Raw genomic sequence first — 18045 nt, 5'->3', positions numbered from 1 at the left:
AACAAGTCAGAGGAAGAGACAAACTTAAATTAAGAACATATGTTATCCTGAAAGGTATTTCTCTGGGCTAGAATCTACCCCAATCCCCACAAATACTTTATTTCTAATAATTTCTGTCTCCTTTTGTCTGCCTGCAATTTTTCTCAAGGACAATCTCTAACTAAGATTATAATCTGGCAACTGTGCCTTGGCAGACCGTGAACGTATCTGTTACGGAATAGGTGGATGAAATAAACATAGAGTCGAGGTTTTGATTGAGTCTTTGAAGTGTATGAATTTAGTTTATTTTAGAAATATTGTCCAACCAGATAAATAAATAACTTTACTGAGGGCTTTGAAAATGTCTTTCAATTCTTTTGCAGCGGGATGCATCGGCACTGCTTAACAGAGGGGCCCTCAGGAGCTATGTAACCCCTCCACCTAAAGAGTGAAAGTGTGTTATGTTTTTATAATTACAGGCATTAATATACAATATTAATTTTGCTATCTTTTTTTAGCTTTTTAAGGTGTTATTTTTAACTCTACCTGTCATGTGGTGTTAGCAGCATGTGTTGGCATTTGGAAAGAATAACATGTTCAAGTATGGGCCCAACTCATCTGCTCTGTATGTGAAGTTGTTAGCATATTCTGGCTTTCTGAATCCACTGAGTAAGTTGGCGGAGGTAGAAACATTAATTGGAATATGTGGGTGCATTCTGATTTTATGGTATATCCATAGAAATGACAGGATTGGCCAAGAAAGCATATTTAGGATACATATGTTAGAATTATGAAACATGATTCTCTGTAGATCTCATTTCTGGCTCCATGTATTATTTGAGCTCTTTAAAACTTTAATAATTAGCATGTGCAGATGTTAGGTATTTTAATCCGGGACATTTATTTTTGACTTTTAGTGGCTTATCATACATTAAACTCTAAAGCGGATCAGGAAAAGGAAAAGGTTTTGTGACTGTGCTGTAATTTATCAGTGTAAATAGCAAACCCCTAATTTTTCATGGAAATAATCATTTTATTTTATTTATTTTATGCATTAATTATCTAACCAGAAAGGGACAGAGAGATTCTTTGAACTGTATTTCTCTTTCCTCAAAAATCGAAGTAAATACACGTCTAAAAATATAAGCTAGAGCATGGTTTTTGTTTGTTTACTTCGTTACATTTTATTTTCAGACTATTTTTAGCAACAGCAGTGGAAAAGAACGTGCTAAACACAGAAGAGACAGGTTGGAGGTAGAACTGATGACCTCACAAAAATACCCCCTTGAGAATTTTAGACAAGCCTCAAAATCTGTGGGAATTTCTGAGAAAGCCATTGGCTTACCTATTCCTACAATGGGCTCACCTTTCAGCTGGCAAGCATCTGCATATTTTAATTTAGAGGTCATAGTCAAAGCAGAATTTACGGTGGTATTTACTTAGTTAGCAGGGCTGCGTTAGCCTAATGAGAATGATGTTTATTGTCCCTGGCCGTGTGTCCTGAAAAAGATTCTTTATAATCATGACAGGTAGCCCGGTCACTGTCCACAGGGCAGCCTTGGAATGGTTTCCACCTGGAAATGCGGTGTCCGTGTTCTTCTTTTCAATGAGAGATTTCCTGAAGGATAGACTTATTTTTGTATCGTGGCTGTCAACTCATTTCTGCACACAAACGCTCTCTTTTCCCCCTTGATGTCTCTGCCCAACTGTATAAAAGGATTGATGTAGGTAATAAACCTGACCTACTTCCTGGGTTTGAAAACGGCATCTGTGGGTAACTTGTTAAAGAGTTTGATCTCTGATGAGCTAATCAAGGCTTACGCTGTCACCCCAATAGGGCACACATGGAGTCGTAAAATCGTTTCACCCTATTATGTGTAAATTGGCATAAAAAGGAACTAGCACACTGTCAGCACAAATGCTTCTGGAGCTCTCGTTCTTGAAGCAAGCGATCGCTTCCTAAGACGTAGGACCGCACTGAAGGACAGGACACCTAAAGCACCATTATTCATCTGCTTCCTCATAGAAAAATGCACGTAGACATTTCTTCGCCCCTGCGGGGAAGAGTAACAGAAAAACATAGAAGATTTTTATTTTTTATCAGGCACCTCTCAGTATACAGTCAGCAGCTTTACAGAAGAAAAGAAATGCTTTAATTGGCCTTTTAGATGCATGGCTCACATCAAATCTCCAATGGAATGAAGCTCCCATGCAAGTGCTTTTTAATATTTTTTATCACTTATTAGATGGAATGCCGGTGGACTCACTGGGACGCTAGCTAGGCTGGATCCTGAACCATGATCAAAATGAACCGTGCAGCCTGGAATTTAGTGACAAGCGTTCGGATGCCACATTGGAAATGGCAGCATCTGCTTTAATAGCATGAGCCCGTTCAGCACTGATATGTAACAGCGCTGAGATGGGAAATGTTTTTGCCTAAAAATGAAGTAGGTATCTGTGTGACTAAGTGCTGAAAAAGAAAAGAAAAAGAAAAGAAACCTCATTAGCTTTAAAACTGGGTAGTCTGGAAATCATTAAAATTGTATTAACATTAAATTGTTAAATTGTTATTCTTGTTTGAGAGAAGAAAGTGAAATTGTAACTATGGGTTTACCACTTATAAATACCTACTTACATTTGATTCAGCTTCTTAAGTCTCCATAGCAACTTTTAGACAGCAAGCTACTATTTATGTGAGGCAAGATTCAGCTAATTATTAAAAATTAGATGTCAAACTATAAATAGGAAAAGAATTACTACTAACCTTCTACCCTACCTTTACATTCTCTAATCTTGAATAAATGTACAAGTTATAAACTGGACATAGAATTAAATGCTTATGGTACAAATTAAATTCCAGAAACAAAAAGGATTAATTTGTCTATTTTTTTCCCTCTAACCATAAACTTAATTTAAAATTGGGAGATTTGTACCTTCACTGTACAGTCAGTTCTGCGGGAAAGCAACACATTCATTTATGAAAACCACTTTACTGTGAAAAATCATACAATAAAAGCCAGGGGACTTACGGGGGAAATGAGGTTAGGGCACCACACTCGAAAACTTCATTATTCACCTTATTTTTAGTTATTATTATTGACTTTAAAAAGATAGGGACCTAATAAAAACAGTGCAGTTTTACACATGTTAAATGGTTAAGAAATATATAAATAGTATAACAAATATGGTAGTTTCTCAAAAAAAAAAAACAAAAAAACAAAGCCTTGGTGGAAATGAGAATCCAGAGTTGCATCTTGTTCAGAAGGTTTATCTTGTGCCAGAAGGAAAGATGTGATGCCAACTAGGGCTCCTGACAGAGGCAGAGGACTCCAGTGGCTGTCAGATGTTTGAGGAGTGTGTGTTTTGTGTATTTTTACAAAGCTTGGGTGCTGGGTGTGGTTGTCTGTGTTTACCTAGGGTTTCACCCAGTAGGAATAGTGCGTAAGTAACCATGATGGACTCAGGTTCCATTCATTATTCCCTAGTATATCATTTGCATCAGGCCAAATTTGCATATGCAAAACAGGTGTCAGAATAGACTCAACTAAAATCTGTGGAAATTTTAATTATCGATTATATGCTTACTATGTCATAGACTTAACACGGCAAAACCCCAATAGTCATAGAATGTACTTTTCTTGAACACACTCTTCCTTTTGCTGGAAAACTTACTAGGCAAAGGTGTGTTGGACTTTTACACGTTTGGTTTTCTCAAGTCCTATTTGAAGGATAAGAATACTTCTCAAGTTCTTTACAGAATTACTACTATCTAAAAGTGTATTTTAACACGAGAATTGTTAGGAATGGTCAAGTCATAATTCTGAGGAAAATAGTTCATTTTACTTCAGTAGCTACTGCGTGCAGGACCTGGGCTCCACGACCTGCTGCATCTCATCTCCTGTCCATCTTCAGTCCCCGTGGCTGTTCTGTTAACAGACCCAGGTTACGGAACGGGATGCTATGGCTTGAAGTGGGGAAGCAGTTTTCCCCAGTCCATGTAGCTAATAAATGGTGGCTAATTATTTCAGCATGATGATTCAGGCTCTTTAGCACCACTCACTAGAGGTAATTTTAGATTCTTGGCAAGGAGAGAGAGAGAGAGAGAGGGAGAAGTCCGCCCTTCCTTAAGGTCCCCCCTCCTTTGACCTATACCTTCTGTATAGTACATTCCGTCTATTAACAAAATGATTGCCATTTATGCATTTCCTGTGGTTTTACATTGGCTTATCAGAAAGTTTAAAAGACCACAAATAGGAATACTTTATCTTCCCCTTAATTCAGAGAAAAAGCTGTCCATTGGGTCAAGAATCTAGTTAGGATGGAGGTGGAGTCCTAAACATGTACACTATTCCAGATTCGTCAAGTTGTGGTCAAATAGGGGATCTTCACTTCTTACCCATCCTTTAAGAAGGTGATAAAAACTGTAAGTGCCCTCTTGTCATAAGTATGATAGACTCCACTTAGAGTATCAACATGTGAGGCATCTCCCACTTTCCTTCAACAGCATGGTCTTCAAGGGGTGCCTGGAGAGAGGGGAGCACGGGTTGATTTGGCCTGAGGAGAGGTTGGTTCCCTGCCCAGGACACTCACCTGGCCGACACGTGGTCTGCTGACTCCCAGCCGTCAAGCCTTACTATGTCCTTCGCCAGGCTTCATCCTGCTATTACTCTCACCCTCCGTCCACCCCATCAGCCATCACTTAGGAAAACACAGCGGGTTCTCCGAGCCTGGTTGTCAGAAAGTATAGATGTTTACAAAGGCTTGCTAGATTCCGTAAATACAATACAGGAGTTCAGTCTGGATTTTAGATACACAACAAGTAATTTTATAGCATAAGTATATCCCAAATATTTCATGAGACATGTATTTTTTAAATCCAAGACTCACATTCAGTTGTGGCTTTGCACATTCAATTGTGGCCTTGCACATTCACCTGTGGCCTTGCACTTCATACGGCATGCCTACATCTATTGGCAGTGGTTTCCTGGAGGCAAGTGTCCTCAACTGGGCCCGTGGACGTCCTTGCTTTGAGGATTGCCTTTTTTTAACATGCCATTATCATCTCCTTAAATTAATTAAAAATAATTAATACAGTTTTTGGCTCTGCTTCAGTCCAGGAGTCTAATATCCTAGGAGAGAGGTTGCCCACACCCTGAATAATCGCCCGGCTTCCACAGTGCTCAGAAAAACAGGGTCTGAAGGGCTTTGATTTCCTCTTGTCAAATTCAAGATAGATTCATGGATTCCTTACGTGTACATTTCCGGATGCCTATTTCTGTGTGAAACACAAGAGTCCATGTTATCTGGCTCACTCTGTCTCTGTCTTGTGAGCACCACGCGCATGGAGATCTTTTCTGAACAAACGAAGAAAGAAGCTTCAAGGTACAGCACCAGGACAGTGGAAATTTTCACATCAGCTCAGCTTCAGCTAAGCCGGTGACACTCGAATGTCTCTTTTTGAGACTTTTCAAACTTGGCCTCCCCAAATACACATGGAATAATGAACTTCAGAGGACAGATTTTCTCTCTATGGCATTTATTCATGTGATAATGCTTGCAAAGCTATCTTTAATTATTACTGTATAGGATATCCCGTTATCTTTAATTATCACTGCCGAATGGTTGCAAAAAATCAAATACTGCTGGCAATCAAGAGTCATTATACAATAGCATGATTGCATCTGTTCATATTAACAGATAAGCACAGAAAATCAAAACAGTCTCTGATTTAACCACTAAAACTGTCTGAACAAAATATTGTATCTAGCGCTCTTAATATCTTGCAGTGCCTTTGATCTGATTAAAGTCCAAAGAAACCTAACTGCAGATGCAAATATTCCAGTGTTTCTGAAATTAATATCGCTGAATTTCATTGGGCTGAATTGTTAGAATCCTGGTGAAGCAGAAGTGATTATAGGCATAGTACAAACTTATGATAGGAGGCTATCTAAATCTCTGAGGCCGCAGGTGCAGGATTAGAGCAAAACCCCACTGCAACATTCAGTGTGCTGTCTAAATACCCCAGTACAAAATTAATTAAGCAGTTGATCACATAATAAAGCTATGATGGATGATCTAATGGAAACTAGCATCCACAGTCAGTAACGAACTAGATTTTCTTATTAGATGCAGCTGATTTTCATTTCTGCTGTTTACAAGATTGTGTGCATAATAGAAGATGAAAAAAAGAGGGGGGGTTCTATTTTGAAAATGAGAACTCAGTTACAGTGTTTATCTCGGTTGGAAACTATAATATGTAAGCAAAGTAGAATTTGTAGATAGACATGTCTGCGAGTAATTCTCTAAGATACTTGGCTGAAAAGCACATCAAAGCACAGAGAAATAATGAGATAGGCTCCAGCTGTTGGATTCCTACAGCTTTTGATTTGTGCTGTACTAGAAACTCCAGGTTTTGATCTTGTGTTGATTATTTCCATGGTACTGAAGTTGATTTGTGCATTATTTAAAAACAGACAGTAGGCAGCAAGCAAGGACGAGTTTGCAAACTACATCTTAGAGGACATTTGTTTGTCTTGTCATTTCTCGCATTCCACTTAGGGGCTCTGGTGATGTGCACGGCTACCTGGAGGGGTGCGCACGTTGCAGATGGAGCTGTCGAGCAGAGATGATCAAAGGGTTTAGAAGGAAGTCGGGATACGATTGCACATGCAATGACCTTGCGTTCTGGAACTGGAGGGTGTAAGGATGCCACATGCTCCATGTTGACTTTCAATTTTGTAGAACGGTGGGAATGATTACGAGAGGGTGAGAACAGCTGCCCGCATTGAAACAAGGAATATTTATTTATTCAGAGTAGAAACCTTCTAGTTAAAAACTACTTAAAACTCAGTCGGCACTAGGCCCTTCTACCCCTGATCCGTGCCTTCCGGAAGCCCTTACTTAAAAGGCAGTCTGTTTTTCAAGAAGTGTATCATTCAATGCTTCCTTTAAAAGATATTTCATTTCCTAATTGCAAAACAATGGCAAATTCTGCAAATACGGTTTTCTGAAGAACTTTGCCCGAAACTATTTTTGAGTTCTGTTGATAAGAGAGTAATGTAAGCCAAGGAAGAGCCCATGGCTTCTGATGCTATTTTGGATGCTATTTAGTTTGAGAAAATGTGTTATTATTCCTCACTATCCAATAAACCAAACAATGTCCAAAGACCAATGGTGTTTTTAGCCCGAATTTCTTTCATTGAGCATGGGAGTGTACAAGATGAGCTACTATTGATGTGACTGCTGATGAGAAAAGAAATCCAACTGGCCAGCACTTCTTGATCTGGTGGTTTGTGAGTTCCTGTCACTGTTTCTTCATTCCTACCTTCCTTTCTTCCTTCCTACTTTCTGATCTTGTTAGCTCCCACAGACACAGATGTATAAATACCAACACATAAATGTAAAAAAAACAATTGGAACAGGTGCTTTCTGGACCAGTGAAACAAATGACTTTTGGACAAACCCTCACAGCTGATCAGCTTATTGACTCAAATATCTGTCAATAATAAATACACAGCTCTCAGAGTCCCTTGAAGGCCTCTGTCTGGTATAATACTGACTCAACCTTTTCCTCCCTCTTCATCTACTCCCTCTTGCCTAGATTGTCAATATACAGCTTGGAGCCTTCCTTAATAAAATATAACGCTCACATTATAATGAAGATTGGCATGTTCATGAGCGTAAGTTGTGAATATTTTTGGAGTCACAGTTATACCTGGGCTTGTGTGAAATATCAAATATCATAAGACCTGTTTCTTGTATTTAAAGAGCTCTGTGTAGACCTTAAGGCAATAAAAACAATGCAATGAGAGTTTTCAAATAAAATCCGAAATAAATTAAACAAATTTTGAAACATTTAAAGAAAACAATAAAATAACATAGCATTTAATGAAAAATTATGTTCTAAGCTCAATGTAAATGGAGATTAGTATAGTTTTAAAAGACTGCAAATATTTAGACAAATACACTGAGATTAAAACCTGTGTTAAGCTGAGAAAAAGAAATACATTTGAAAAAAATTCTCAAAAAGCAGTAGGGAAACTTTCTGAATCATTGGATCTATCTTGATTAATAACTATAAATGATATCTAGGCAGTATTTTCTAAATAATTTAAATAATTGCATAATAAATATGTATTTTTAGAAGGAAAATATAAAGTGCACAGAAGAGCAAAAGAGGAAATAACACACATTTCTTAAAATTAAAGAGGAAACATCTCTTATTTTTGTATATATTGGGTTGGCCAAAAAGTCTATTTAGTCTTTTTCCATAAAATAAAAGGCGCACTTTTCATTTTCACTAATAACTTTATGAATTTAGATATTTTGAGTATGTCGGCTATCTCCCACTATTGGCTTCTAGTGGGCAGAGGCCAGGGCTGCTGCTAAACACCTTCCAATGCATCAGACAGCCCCACAGCAAAGAATTATTTCACCAAAATGTCAACAGTACCAAGAAACTTCGCAAATCACTTTTGACGCATTTGATCAATCACAGCACTTTCTCCAAACACTGCACAAATGTGTGTGTGTGTGTGTGTGTGTGTGTGTGTGTGTGTGTGTTTTGGTTGCATTTTTACCTTTCTTGAAATAATAAAGCATAATAGGACAAAATTGTATATCTTCTTCCACCTTTGATATTAAAACGGCTGCACAAAAATTCACCAATTCTGTTAAGATTTTTAAATGCACATTGATATGACAGCTGTCACAATACAACCTAACAAAATCATTTCAAATGAAGTTAAAGACAACTAAGTACTGCTAGAGCCATCCTATAAAAAAAAAGGTAACCGACTTTTTGGTCAACTCAATATTTCCTGGGAGCTTTCCATAGTTTGCAAACATGGAGAAATTATCAGTCAGGTTTGCTAGGTTACACCCCCAAATTTTGGGGACTTCACAGAACAAAGGTTTATCTTGGATTTGCCTCTATGTCTAGTGCAGGTTTGCGGGGTACTGCAGCCCATGGTCACTGAGGGTCCCAGTCTGTTGGAAGTTACACTGAACCATCACTAAGTTTTTCAAAACCTGTGATTCCAAGTGTGCTCAGCTGCTGGGTAAGAGAAGGCAAGCAGCTCATGCAGGATGTTTTAAAGATCCAGACATGTGAAGGTTTATATTAATTACTTCTGCCACATGATCCCAAATTTACTGCAAATCAGTTGACAAATATAGGATTCCTAAATGCCCGGGGGGAGTCAAATCTAAAAAACAAAAAGATTTGGAATGTCCTAAGACGTAGTACTATTTGCGGAAGGCTACCATCCTTTCTCCACTAAATTTGTCTTTGAACCTTTGTCAAAAAGCAGTGGTCCATCTATGTGTAGATCCGTTTATGATGAGCAATCTTTTCCATTTACCTATTGGTCTATCTTTACGCTAATAGCACCTTGTCTTAATACTATAGCTTTATATAAGTCTCGAAATCAGGGATTCTGAGTCATACAATTTTGTTCTTTTTAAAAGCTGTTTTGACTATTACAGGCCTTTTGCCTTTCCCAATGAAGTTAGAGTAAGTTTTTGAGCTTCTACAAGAAAAGACTTATAAAATTTTGTTTGGGATTTTGTTGAATCTATGGATCAGTTTAGAAATAATTGGCATCCTAACAATATTGAGTCTTCCAAACTGTGAGCATATTATATTATTCTTCTTATTTCTTCTTTCATTTCTTATTGCATTTTTTTGTTTTCTATATACAAATGCTTTTATACCTTTTGTCAGATTTATCTCTAATAATTTCACATATCAATGCCAATTTAAATTATGTTTTTAAAATTTGCCTATTTGAATATAGGAACACAGTTAATTTATTAATATTGATCTTGTTTCTGCACCATGCCAAATTTACTTACAAATTCTTTAACTTTTTGTTTATAATCTGTCACATTTTCAAATTAAGCAATCATATAAGGAAATAAAAACCATTTTTACTCCCTCCACCCCTACTTTTTAATACTGGCTAGAAACTCTTGCAAAATATTTAATGAAAGTGGGGGGAGTAGACATCCTTATCTTCCTTCTGATGTTAGGTTACTATTCATCATTACTGTTGTTAATTACACGATTTTCACAGATGCACTTTTTTCAGACTAAGTAAATTTTGCACAGTTTCTACCTTGCTAAGAGTTATTATCATGGATGCTGGATTTTGACAAAAGATTTTTGCGCATCTATTGAGATGTTCATGTTTGGGTCCTTTTTGCCAGACGTGTATTTCTGCCATGATCTTTATTTAGTCAGGACATAAAATCATTTTTATACATTTTGGGAATTCATAAAATTCCATTTTGAACTTTTTCCCCTACAATTATTTGTGATCATTACTGGGCAGTTTTCTTGTAAAGTGTCTCTGTAGTTTTGGTATCGAACCAATTGTGGTCTCATAAAATGAATTCAAAGTATCTCTTTCCTCACAATGTTTTTGACAAGTTTGCGTGGCATGTGTTATTATTTCTTCCTTAAGTATTTTATAGAATTAGCCAGTGAAGTCTTCTGAACCTAGAACTGCGGATTCAGTTTCTTTGCACTTGCTTTGTTGGCCGGTCTGCCCTCTCTTCCCAGACTCCGTGATCATCGAGGTCAGCCCCCCTTCATTTTCGTTTTTGCTCTTTCAGGCTGTAGCGCAGCGTCTGGCCACACAGAAGCTCTGAATAAATGCTGGGAAAGTACTGAGTGAGGTGAATATCATGTTCTTCTACCAGAACCTTCTAGAACAGCATCCAAAATTTCTCTGTCTTTTATGGATCTATTTTGACACACAGTGAGCACTGTGTAAGTGTTCACTGATGCTGTGATTGAAGTTGGCAACAAAATGTTCTAAGGAAAAAATGTTTTAGGACCTCATGGTCCTAAAAGTGGGTTGGTGTACTTTTCAGCTACTAATGCGTAAAGAACATTCCCAAAGTTCGGTGATTTGCAACAGCCATTTATTCTTCTGTACTTGTTTGTGGGGAGGCAAAGAATTAGCTTCCTAGGTAGTGGGTGGGTCCCCCCTGTGAGGGCGGAGTCCAAAAATGTGTCTGTATCTCCCATTTTCCTCAGGCTAGCATGCTAAACAGGGTGGGATCTTCTTTTAGCAAGATGCCAAGATGGTCAAGAAAGACAATCCCAAACATGCACATCCCAGGCCTTGTTGGTCAAAGGGGGTCACAAGTTGAGCCAAATGTCACAGTGCACGTGTATACCCCGTCTCCGGTGGGAAGAAACGCTATGTTCCTTGGAACCTTCCATTCTGGCAGTGGTAAATAATTGAGTGAATAATTCAGTCGACCACATCTGTGCTGTCCAAGCAAGGGATGGAGGAAAACACTGAGAAACACCAACAGCAAAATTTTGATTAAGCCCTTAAAGTAATGTAGTAGATGTCTAAAACAAAATCCAAGCCAATTTTTATTTAATCACAGTTTTCTTCACCCTTCCAACAAATGGTGGATAATGAATATTATTACAGTCATTTCTAGAGTAATCAGCTGTAGTGTCCCAAACACAAGATTATAGCGTCAGCTGGAAATTGAGCAGCAGGACAGTTGAAGACTTAAAAATAACAACAACAAAAAAATCTCATTTAGTTTCAAGTGATACTTTGCAGTAAAGAGAGAGGGTATGGACAGAGGAATTAAGAAATTAGCCACACAAAGAGAATTGTATCCCAACAGACTGGACTTTTCGTTAGAGGAAGCACCAGAGAGAGTTTGCATATCAGAAAATGACATGTGAAGTAAATGTGACTGCCCTGACCAGTAAACACTGAATGATGTTTATAATGAAATGGGAAGGTAGTAAATCTTGGAAATTAAAACCGACAAAGTAAAAATTTCCTTTTGTTTCACACCAAGAGCATGGTTGTTTTGAGTGATTTTCTTAAAGCCCTTCAAGCCTATGGTGTGGGTGATGCAGCTCAGCATAGGAGTGATTACTCCAAAGGTTCTGTCTTGCAAATCAGAAATGGGCACTTCTCCTCCAGGCTCTGTTCACCTTTGCAGGTAGGCAGTTGGGTCTCTCGCCTTCTCCTGAGACAGCACAAGGGCATCTGACAGCAAGGTCCATGGCTGAGTCCAGATGGAGGCCAGAGAGCAAAACTGAGACGTCAGCTTGTACATTCCCAGAACACTGCATATTCTACTGAAAGATAAAAATAATAAGGGAAAATGCTTCATGAAGTAACAATCCTTCTGCAATTGCTGAGCATTTACCTGCAACACTTTTTGTGTTTTTCAAGCAATTTTCTTTATATTTCCCTCACATGAAATGACACAGACCTGCAATTTCTCACCCCTTGGTTCAAATTGTGTGTCATTTTCCAGTGGCTCAGGCATTTGCTGCTTTATATCTGTATAAATGTGTGTATACATATGTATACACACAGATGGGACCAAAATATGAACACTGACTTGAAAATATTCTTTATACCATGTTTAACAGAAGGAGCAATAAGTATGAGATTAAAAATACCTTTTGAGCCCTGACCGATGTGGCTCAATTGGTTGAACGTCAGCCTGCAAAGTGAAGGGTTCCTGGTTCGATTCCTGGTCAGGGCACATGCTTAGGTTGCGGACCTGGTCCTCAGTTGGAATGTGTGCCAAAGGCAACCGATCGATGTTTCCCTCTCACATCAATGTTTCCCTCCCTCTCTTTCTCCCTCCCTTCCCCGTCTCTGAAAATAAATAAATAAAACCTTTTCAAATGCATTTTGAAGTATAAAAACAAGATGCAGGAACTGTTTTTACAAGAGAATATGTTCCTCACTTCCTCATCTTTACCCCAACGAAGTGAAAGTTACTATAAAATATGATTAAATGTATCAAAATGTGATGAATGTGGATAAGAACCACAATCGCCCATCATTTCCCCTACTTCTTAGGCCAAGAATGCATTAGATCTGCTCTTGCATTTCTAGTGAAAAAGCAGGCTGTGTATTTCAATCCTGAAGCCATGGGATCATGGTTTTTTTAAATAAAAGCTATAGTATTTGTTCCTGAAAAATCTGATTATGGTTATAGAAACCCATGGTGTACAGATACTGGAATTTAAATTGAATTCTCTGACTTGACTGCTTTTCCAACACTACATAGACGTGATTCACACACTTCCTGTCTCTGCTTTTCTCTGCATATGTAGACCGTGGACATTTCAACATGTCGGTATTAGTGTAGAATGATCTATGAGCTGCTAAGCGAAATGGAAGGTTACTGCCCCCTCTCCAAATCATTCACAGGACGGAGGTGGAACTTTGGCCTTGAAGTGATGAAATACCTACTGCTTTCCATATCTTACTTTCTGATGTTCATCTCTTCATTCATTCCAGCCTGTGCTTATTTAGTGAGTATCTCTCGGGCCAGATATTCTGATAAATGTTGAAGATTAGAAGATCAGTGAGTCAAGGTCACTGCTGTTGAGAAACTCACAGTCTAAAGTAGAAGATAGCCATGAGCAGTGATAAAATGAGGAGAAAAAATATCAAAACAGAGCTATGGGCAGAGCACAGAGGGAGAAGGAAGGAAGCAATAGCTCTGCACACAGTTGTCCAGGAGGTTTCCCCAGAGAAGGCGACACTGTGCTGGATCTTGAAGGAGGAGCAGAAACCTGCCAAGTACAAATAAAAATGGAGGCTATACCAAGAGAAATGAGCCTTTGCAAGTTCGCTGAAGTACCCCTTCCTAGTGCCTGCTGGAGGTGACCTGCAGCCCAGGTGTAATTTGAGACCCCGGGGAGTTCAGGTTTTCCACAGAAGGGTCTCCTCCTCCCCGCAGCCTAAATAAGGCTGTGATATAAGTCAAGCAGCATAAGTTGGAATATGAACTGGATTTCTTTTTGAAAAAAAATTTTGTTCTCATTCTAATAAAGAAACATTTCCTTTAAAAATATGGCCATTCTTATCTTGATTCGGTTCAGTGTGAAATGAAGTGAAAATGTATCATAATTAATGCATATAATGACATTCTGAAGCACATATAAGCACACACTCCTTGCAAATTTGCCAGCTGGCTTTGAATGGAATCTCATCTCACTCTGTAGTCTGGAGGTTGCGGAGGGGGATGGAGAGGGGGAAGTGTTCTTTGTTATTAAACATGGCATTTATTTCTTTGGAAATACTGTCAGTGGGGGTTTCCGATGTCATATTCCAGAGCATGGGTTCTCGTTTGTAGTGAGGGGTCCCTTTAAAATTATCCCTATTCTCCATTTGTTGTATCTGTTTTCATTAGAAATAATAGAACCAGAGGGCTATAGCCACAATTTTTATCCATGATCATGACTGGTTTCCTAAGAAGGATGAGAAGCGTCTGTCTGCCTCTCCTCACCTTCTGGCAATTCTTACCGGTGGCCAAAGCATGAAGTCAGTGTGCAGTATATTTTTAAAGGACAGAGGGAAATGGCCCTAGACTTGATTGTGTCTTCTTTGCTAGTTAAGTTTGCCTTTCTGGTTAAATACTATCTTCCTACCTAGATGTGGTATAAATGCTTATTTTTTTCCCTTTAAAAAAAAGCAGTATCTTCCTATACTCCATCTATTCCACATAGCCAATATTTTTATTTCCCTGCTATTTTAACACACAGTGTGTTGCCTACCTGAGCGGAGAGATGTCTCTTTTCATCAGACTTCCCATCCTGTCCTTACCTGGCTGGCCACGGTTGCTTTGATGCTTGACACTGAGTTTAACAGCATCATAACTTCAACTATATGTCATTCCTTCAGAGTCTTAGTTGAGTATCTTAATTTACAGTCATGTGTCATTCCACTAATTACCAGCTCTTTGACCTTGATCAAGAACATCATGTCAGGAGTCCATCATGCAAGTGTACCATTTATACCTGGCCATCCAACCGATCCCTTCCTACCATAACCCTTACCTTCCTCACCGTCACCCCCAGAGATATTCCTTGTCTCATCTGTACCTCTAAAACAGCATGGTTCATGCAGATAGCCTTCATGCCAGAGGTAGCTCTCCAGCTTCAAAACACCCATTTACCTCCCTTCCTCCCTGTTTCTTCTCTTTCTCCCTCCATTTTGGTTATTTGACTTTTTATGTGCATACAATTTTAACTGTTGAGTTAGTTCATAGTTAATAATCAAGTAATTGTATACAAGTTCAAGTTTCTAATTTTATTGAAAACTTTTAATAGGGCTTTGTTATTTCCAGTTTGCTACACTTCCTACTGTTCACATCGGCACGCTTGGATGCCTGTTATCAGCTCACTTATGCTGTTGTTCTTTTCTCCACTATCTGTCCTGTTTTATTCACTGATGTTGCCGGCCTGATCTCCTAGAGATTTGAGATTATCACCTTCAGCACAGATTTACTTATAGCCAGAAGCAAGATAGGATTTATTTTTAGAAAACGGAGGCCCAGTAGTTAAATAATTTGTCCAAGGTCAAGTTATCCAATGCCCAGTTTTTAAATTAAATCCAATAACTTCCTCTTATACTAATGTTTCTCACACTTGAGTGTGCCGTGGAAGGAATCACTGGTTGATAAGGAGATTGCTATTCTACATCCCAGAGCTGCCGATGTACTTGGTCTGGATTAGGACCACTGAAACTTCATTTCTTACAAGTTTCCAGTTGATGCTGGTTGGAGGACCACACCTTAAAAACTGTTATGCTTTGCCATTGTGCTTTTCAGGTTTATTCCCACAATGCCCTTTCAGTTTACCTTCAAAACAACCTTACTGTAATAGTATCTACTCTGTCTTCCTCTCAAGGTTTCTGTGCGTTTCAGATTGTTGTGAACTGCAAAGAATGATATGGAATGAACGTAAGGCTCTCGTCTCCTTCACTGGGGCGTATGTAGGCTCTATAAAGTCTGGAGAGTGTCTTATTCATGATAACATCTCTAGGCCCTGATAAATAGAAGTACTTTATAAATTTTCATTGAATAAATCAATGACTAAAAGGTAAGATCCAAGACTTGGTTAAAATTAAATGTAAAAAATAAGAGAGAAGTAGAGACCTGGTCCCTACCAATCAATGACTATTTACATTCAGGAACATAATTCCTACGGAATGTCTGTGCTTCTCTGATTTATCTGGTAGCTTAGTTATGCTTGTGTTAAGAATGCAAAAGGAAGCAGTGAATCATTCACTGATAGTGCTTCTAATAGTTTCTCCTCTGGGTAGAAAGACTTTCTGCATAAACACGCAAAGGATTGTAATCACTACCCGGAGACCGAATCCTCTGCCCTGACATTTGGAAAATGACTCTATACGCTGACAGCCCCACAGGATGGGAAATGCAACAGCTCTGCTCCTAGTGTGTAATAACGTTGCGGAACTTAATTGACTGCACCCATAAATAGTGGGAGAAACTGCCGTTGTGTGATGTGTGCCACTCTTCGTACGCGGGACCCCTCGCAGGCCTCCTGGAGAATCTCAGGAGTGTAACCTGTTATACAACAACATCCGGGCACTTGGATTTCAGGTTTTCTTGTTGTTCACACCAACAACCCCCGCTCAGTTCCATGTGCTGGCTCTCTGCTCTTTCCTTGAGCCTCTTGTTCTCACTCCCTCGTACATTCCTCCCTTTGATTTTCCTTTGCAGCTGTACACAGAGCCACTCCCATTCCTCTGCTCCCACCTCCCCTTCTCACTGGATTCTCTGATCGGCACTCAAACGTTGATAATTAACACCTTGCCCTTGTCTGTTTATTCCTGTCCGATACTGCTGTATGCACTCTAATCCATCCTAAAGCTTTTCAAACATGACATCAGGACAGGCTGCCACACCCTTACCACACCCACATTACTGCTCCTGTTTTAGTTCCACACCCACGACACCAGAACAGCTTTGTAAAGGTTTCCACGTTCGAACACTTCTCAGTTCCCATCCTGCTGAACACCAACCACTGGCCACATTTCATGCCCTGAACCATGCCTCCTGCTTGAAGCCTCGTTTGCCTCGGCTTCCGTGGGAATACAGATTACTGGCTGTGTTTCCTGCTCCCTAACCACTACTGAGAAGGCGCACTCACTGCCACACTCCTAAAGGTCCAAGTCCCGTACTCTCTCTGCAGTCTGTCCCTCAGTGGTCTTCCTCTCCTGGGACTTAACGTTGTGCAGATGGTAGCCCTCACCATCGCCACTCACGCACCCACCCATGCCTCTCTCTCCCGGACAGGTTTATGGATCCACTGGCCACCGAACAGCTCAACCTGAGTGTTTCTCAGGTGCATCTCTATCTTAAAATGTCCAAAATTTTACTCTTCAATTCCCATCTTCTTACCCCATCCACACTTGACAGTTTCTTTTCCCCCCACTATATCTAACCCACAGATTCATGCCCACATCTATTTCCAACCCGGCGTTTATCCTCAGCTACACCGCTCTGGGGATTCGTCATCACTTCTGTCCCTGGAACTTTACCCCTCCTAGCCATCTCCCTGAAATGCTGTTCTCCCTACTCTCAATACAGGTACTTCCTGTTCATCTGCAATTCTTAAACATTCTTTTTGCGGAAAGATCTTCCTACACCCTTCAATCCCACTGCTCTACTCTCAGGGCATTTATCCAATTTTTCTGGCACTTACAATGATTCATAATTCCACTTTTAAATGGATGTTATGTTATCTCCTTAATATCCTGTAAGCTGTATGGATGCAGTGTCCCGGATTGCTTGTCTTTTCTTTACTAATCAATGTACCATCACCCGGGGTAGCTCAGCGTGTAAGGCGTGTTGGACACTTAGTAAATACCTATTCAGTTAAAATACGTCACCTACGATTTTTATTCTCACCAGGTTTTCCCTAGCTCCCATCTCCATTTGGACTTCCCCCAAAGTGATTCCTTCCTCCTTCCTCCTCTCCCTCCTTCCCTCCCTCCCTCTCTCCCTCCTTTCTTTCTTTCTCTCTTTCTCTCTCTCTCTCTCCCTTCCTTCCTTCCTTCCCTCCCTCCCTCCCTCCCTCCCTCCCTCTCTCTCTCTCTCTCTCTCTCTTTCTTTCTTTCTTTCTTTCTTTCTTTCTTTCTTTCTTTCTTTCTTTCTTTCTTTCTTTCTTTCTTCTTTTCTTTCTTCATTCCTTCATGGGAAAAGTGGACTTGCCAGTTACATTTAAAATTTTCTATCCGCTTATAA

Source organism: Phyllostomus hastatus, unplaced genomic scaffold, assembly GCF_019186645.2.
Source record: "Phyllostomus hastatus isolate PE091 unplaced genomic scaffold, TTU_PhHast_1.1 phas_contig_150, whole genome shotgun sequence".
In the NCBI taxonomy this organism is placed as follows: Eukaryota; Metazoa; Chordata; class Mammalia; order Chiroptera; family Phyllostomidae; genus Phyllostomus; species Phyllostomus hastatus.
The sequence above is the reverse complement of the archived record's forward strand: the minus strand, read 5'-3'. Positions refer to the sequence as shown.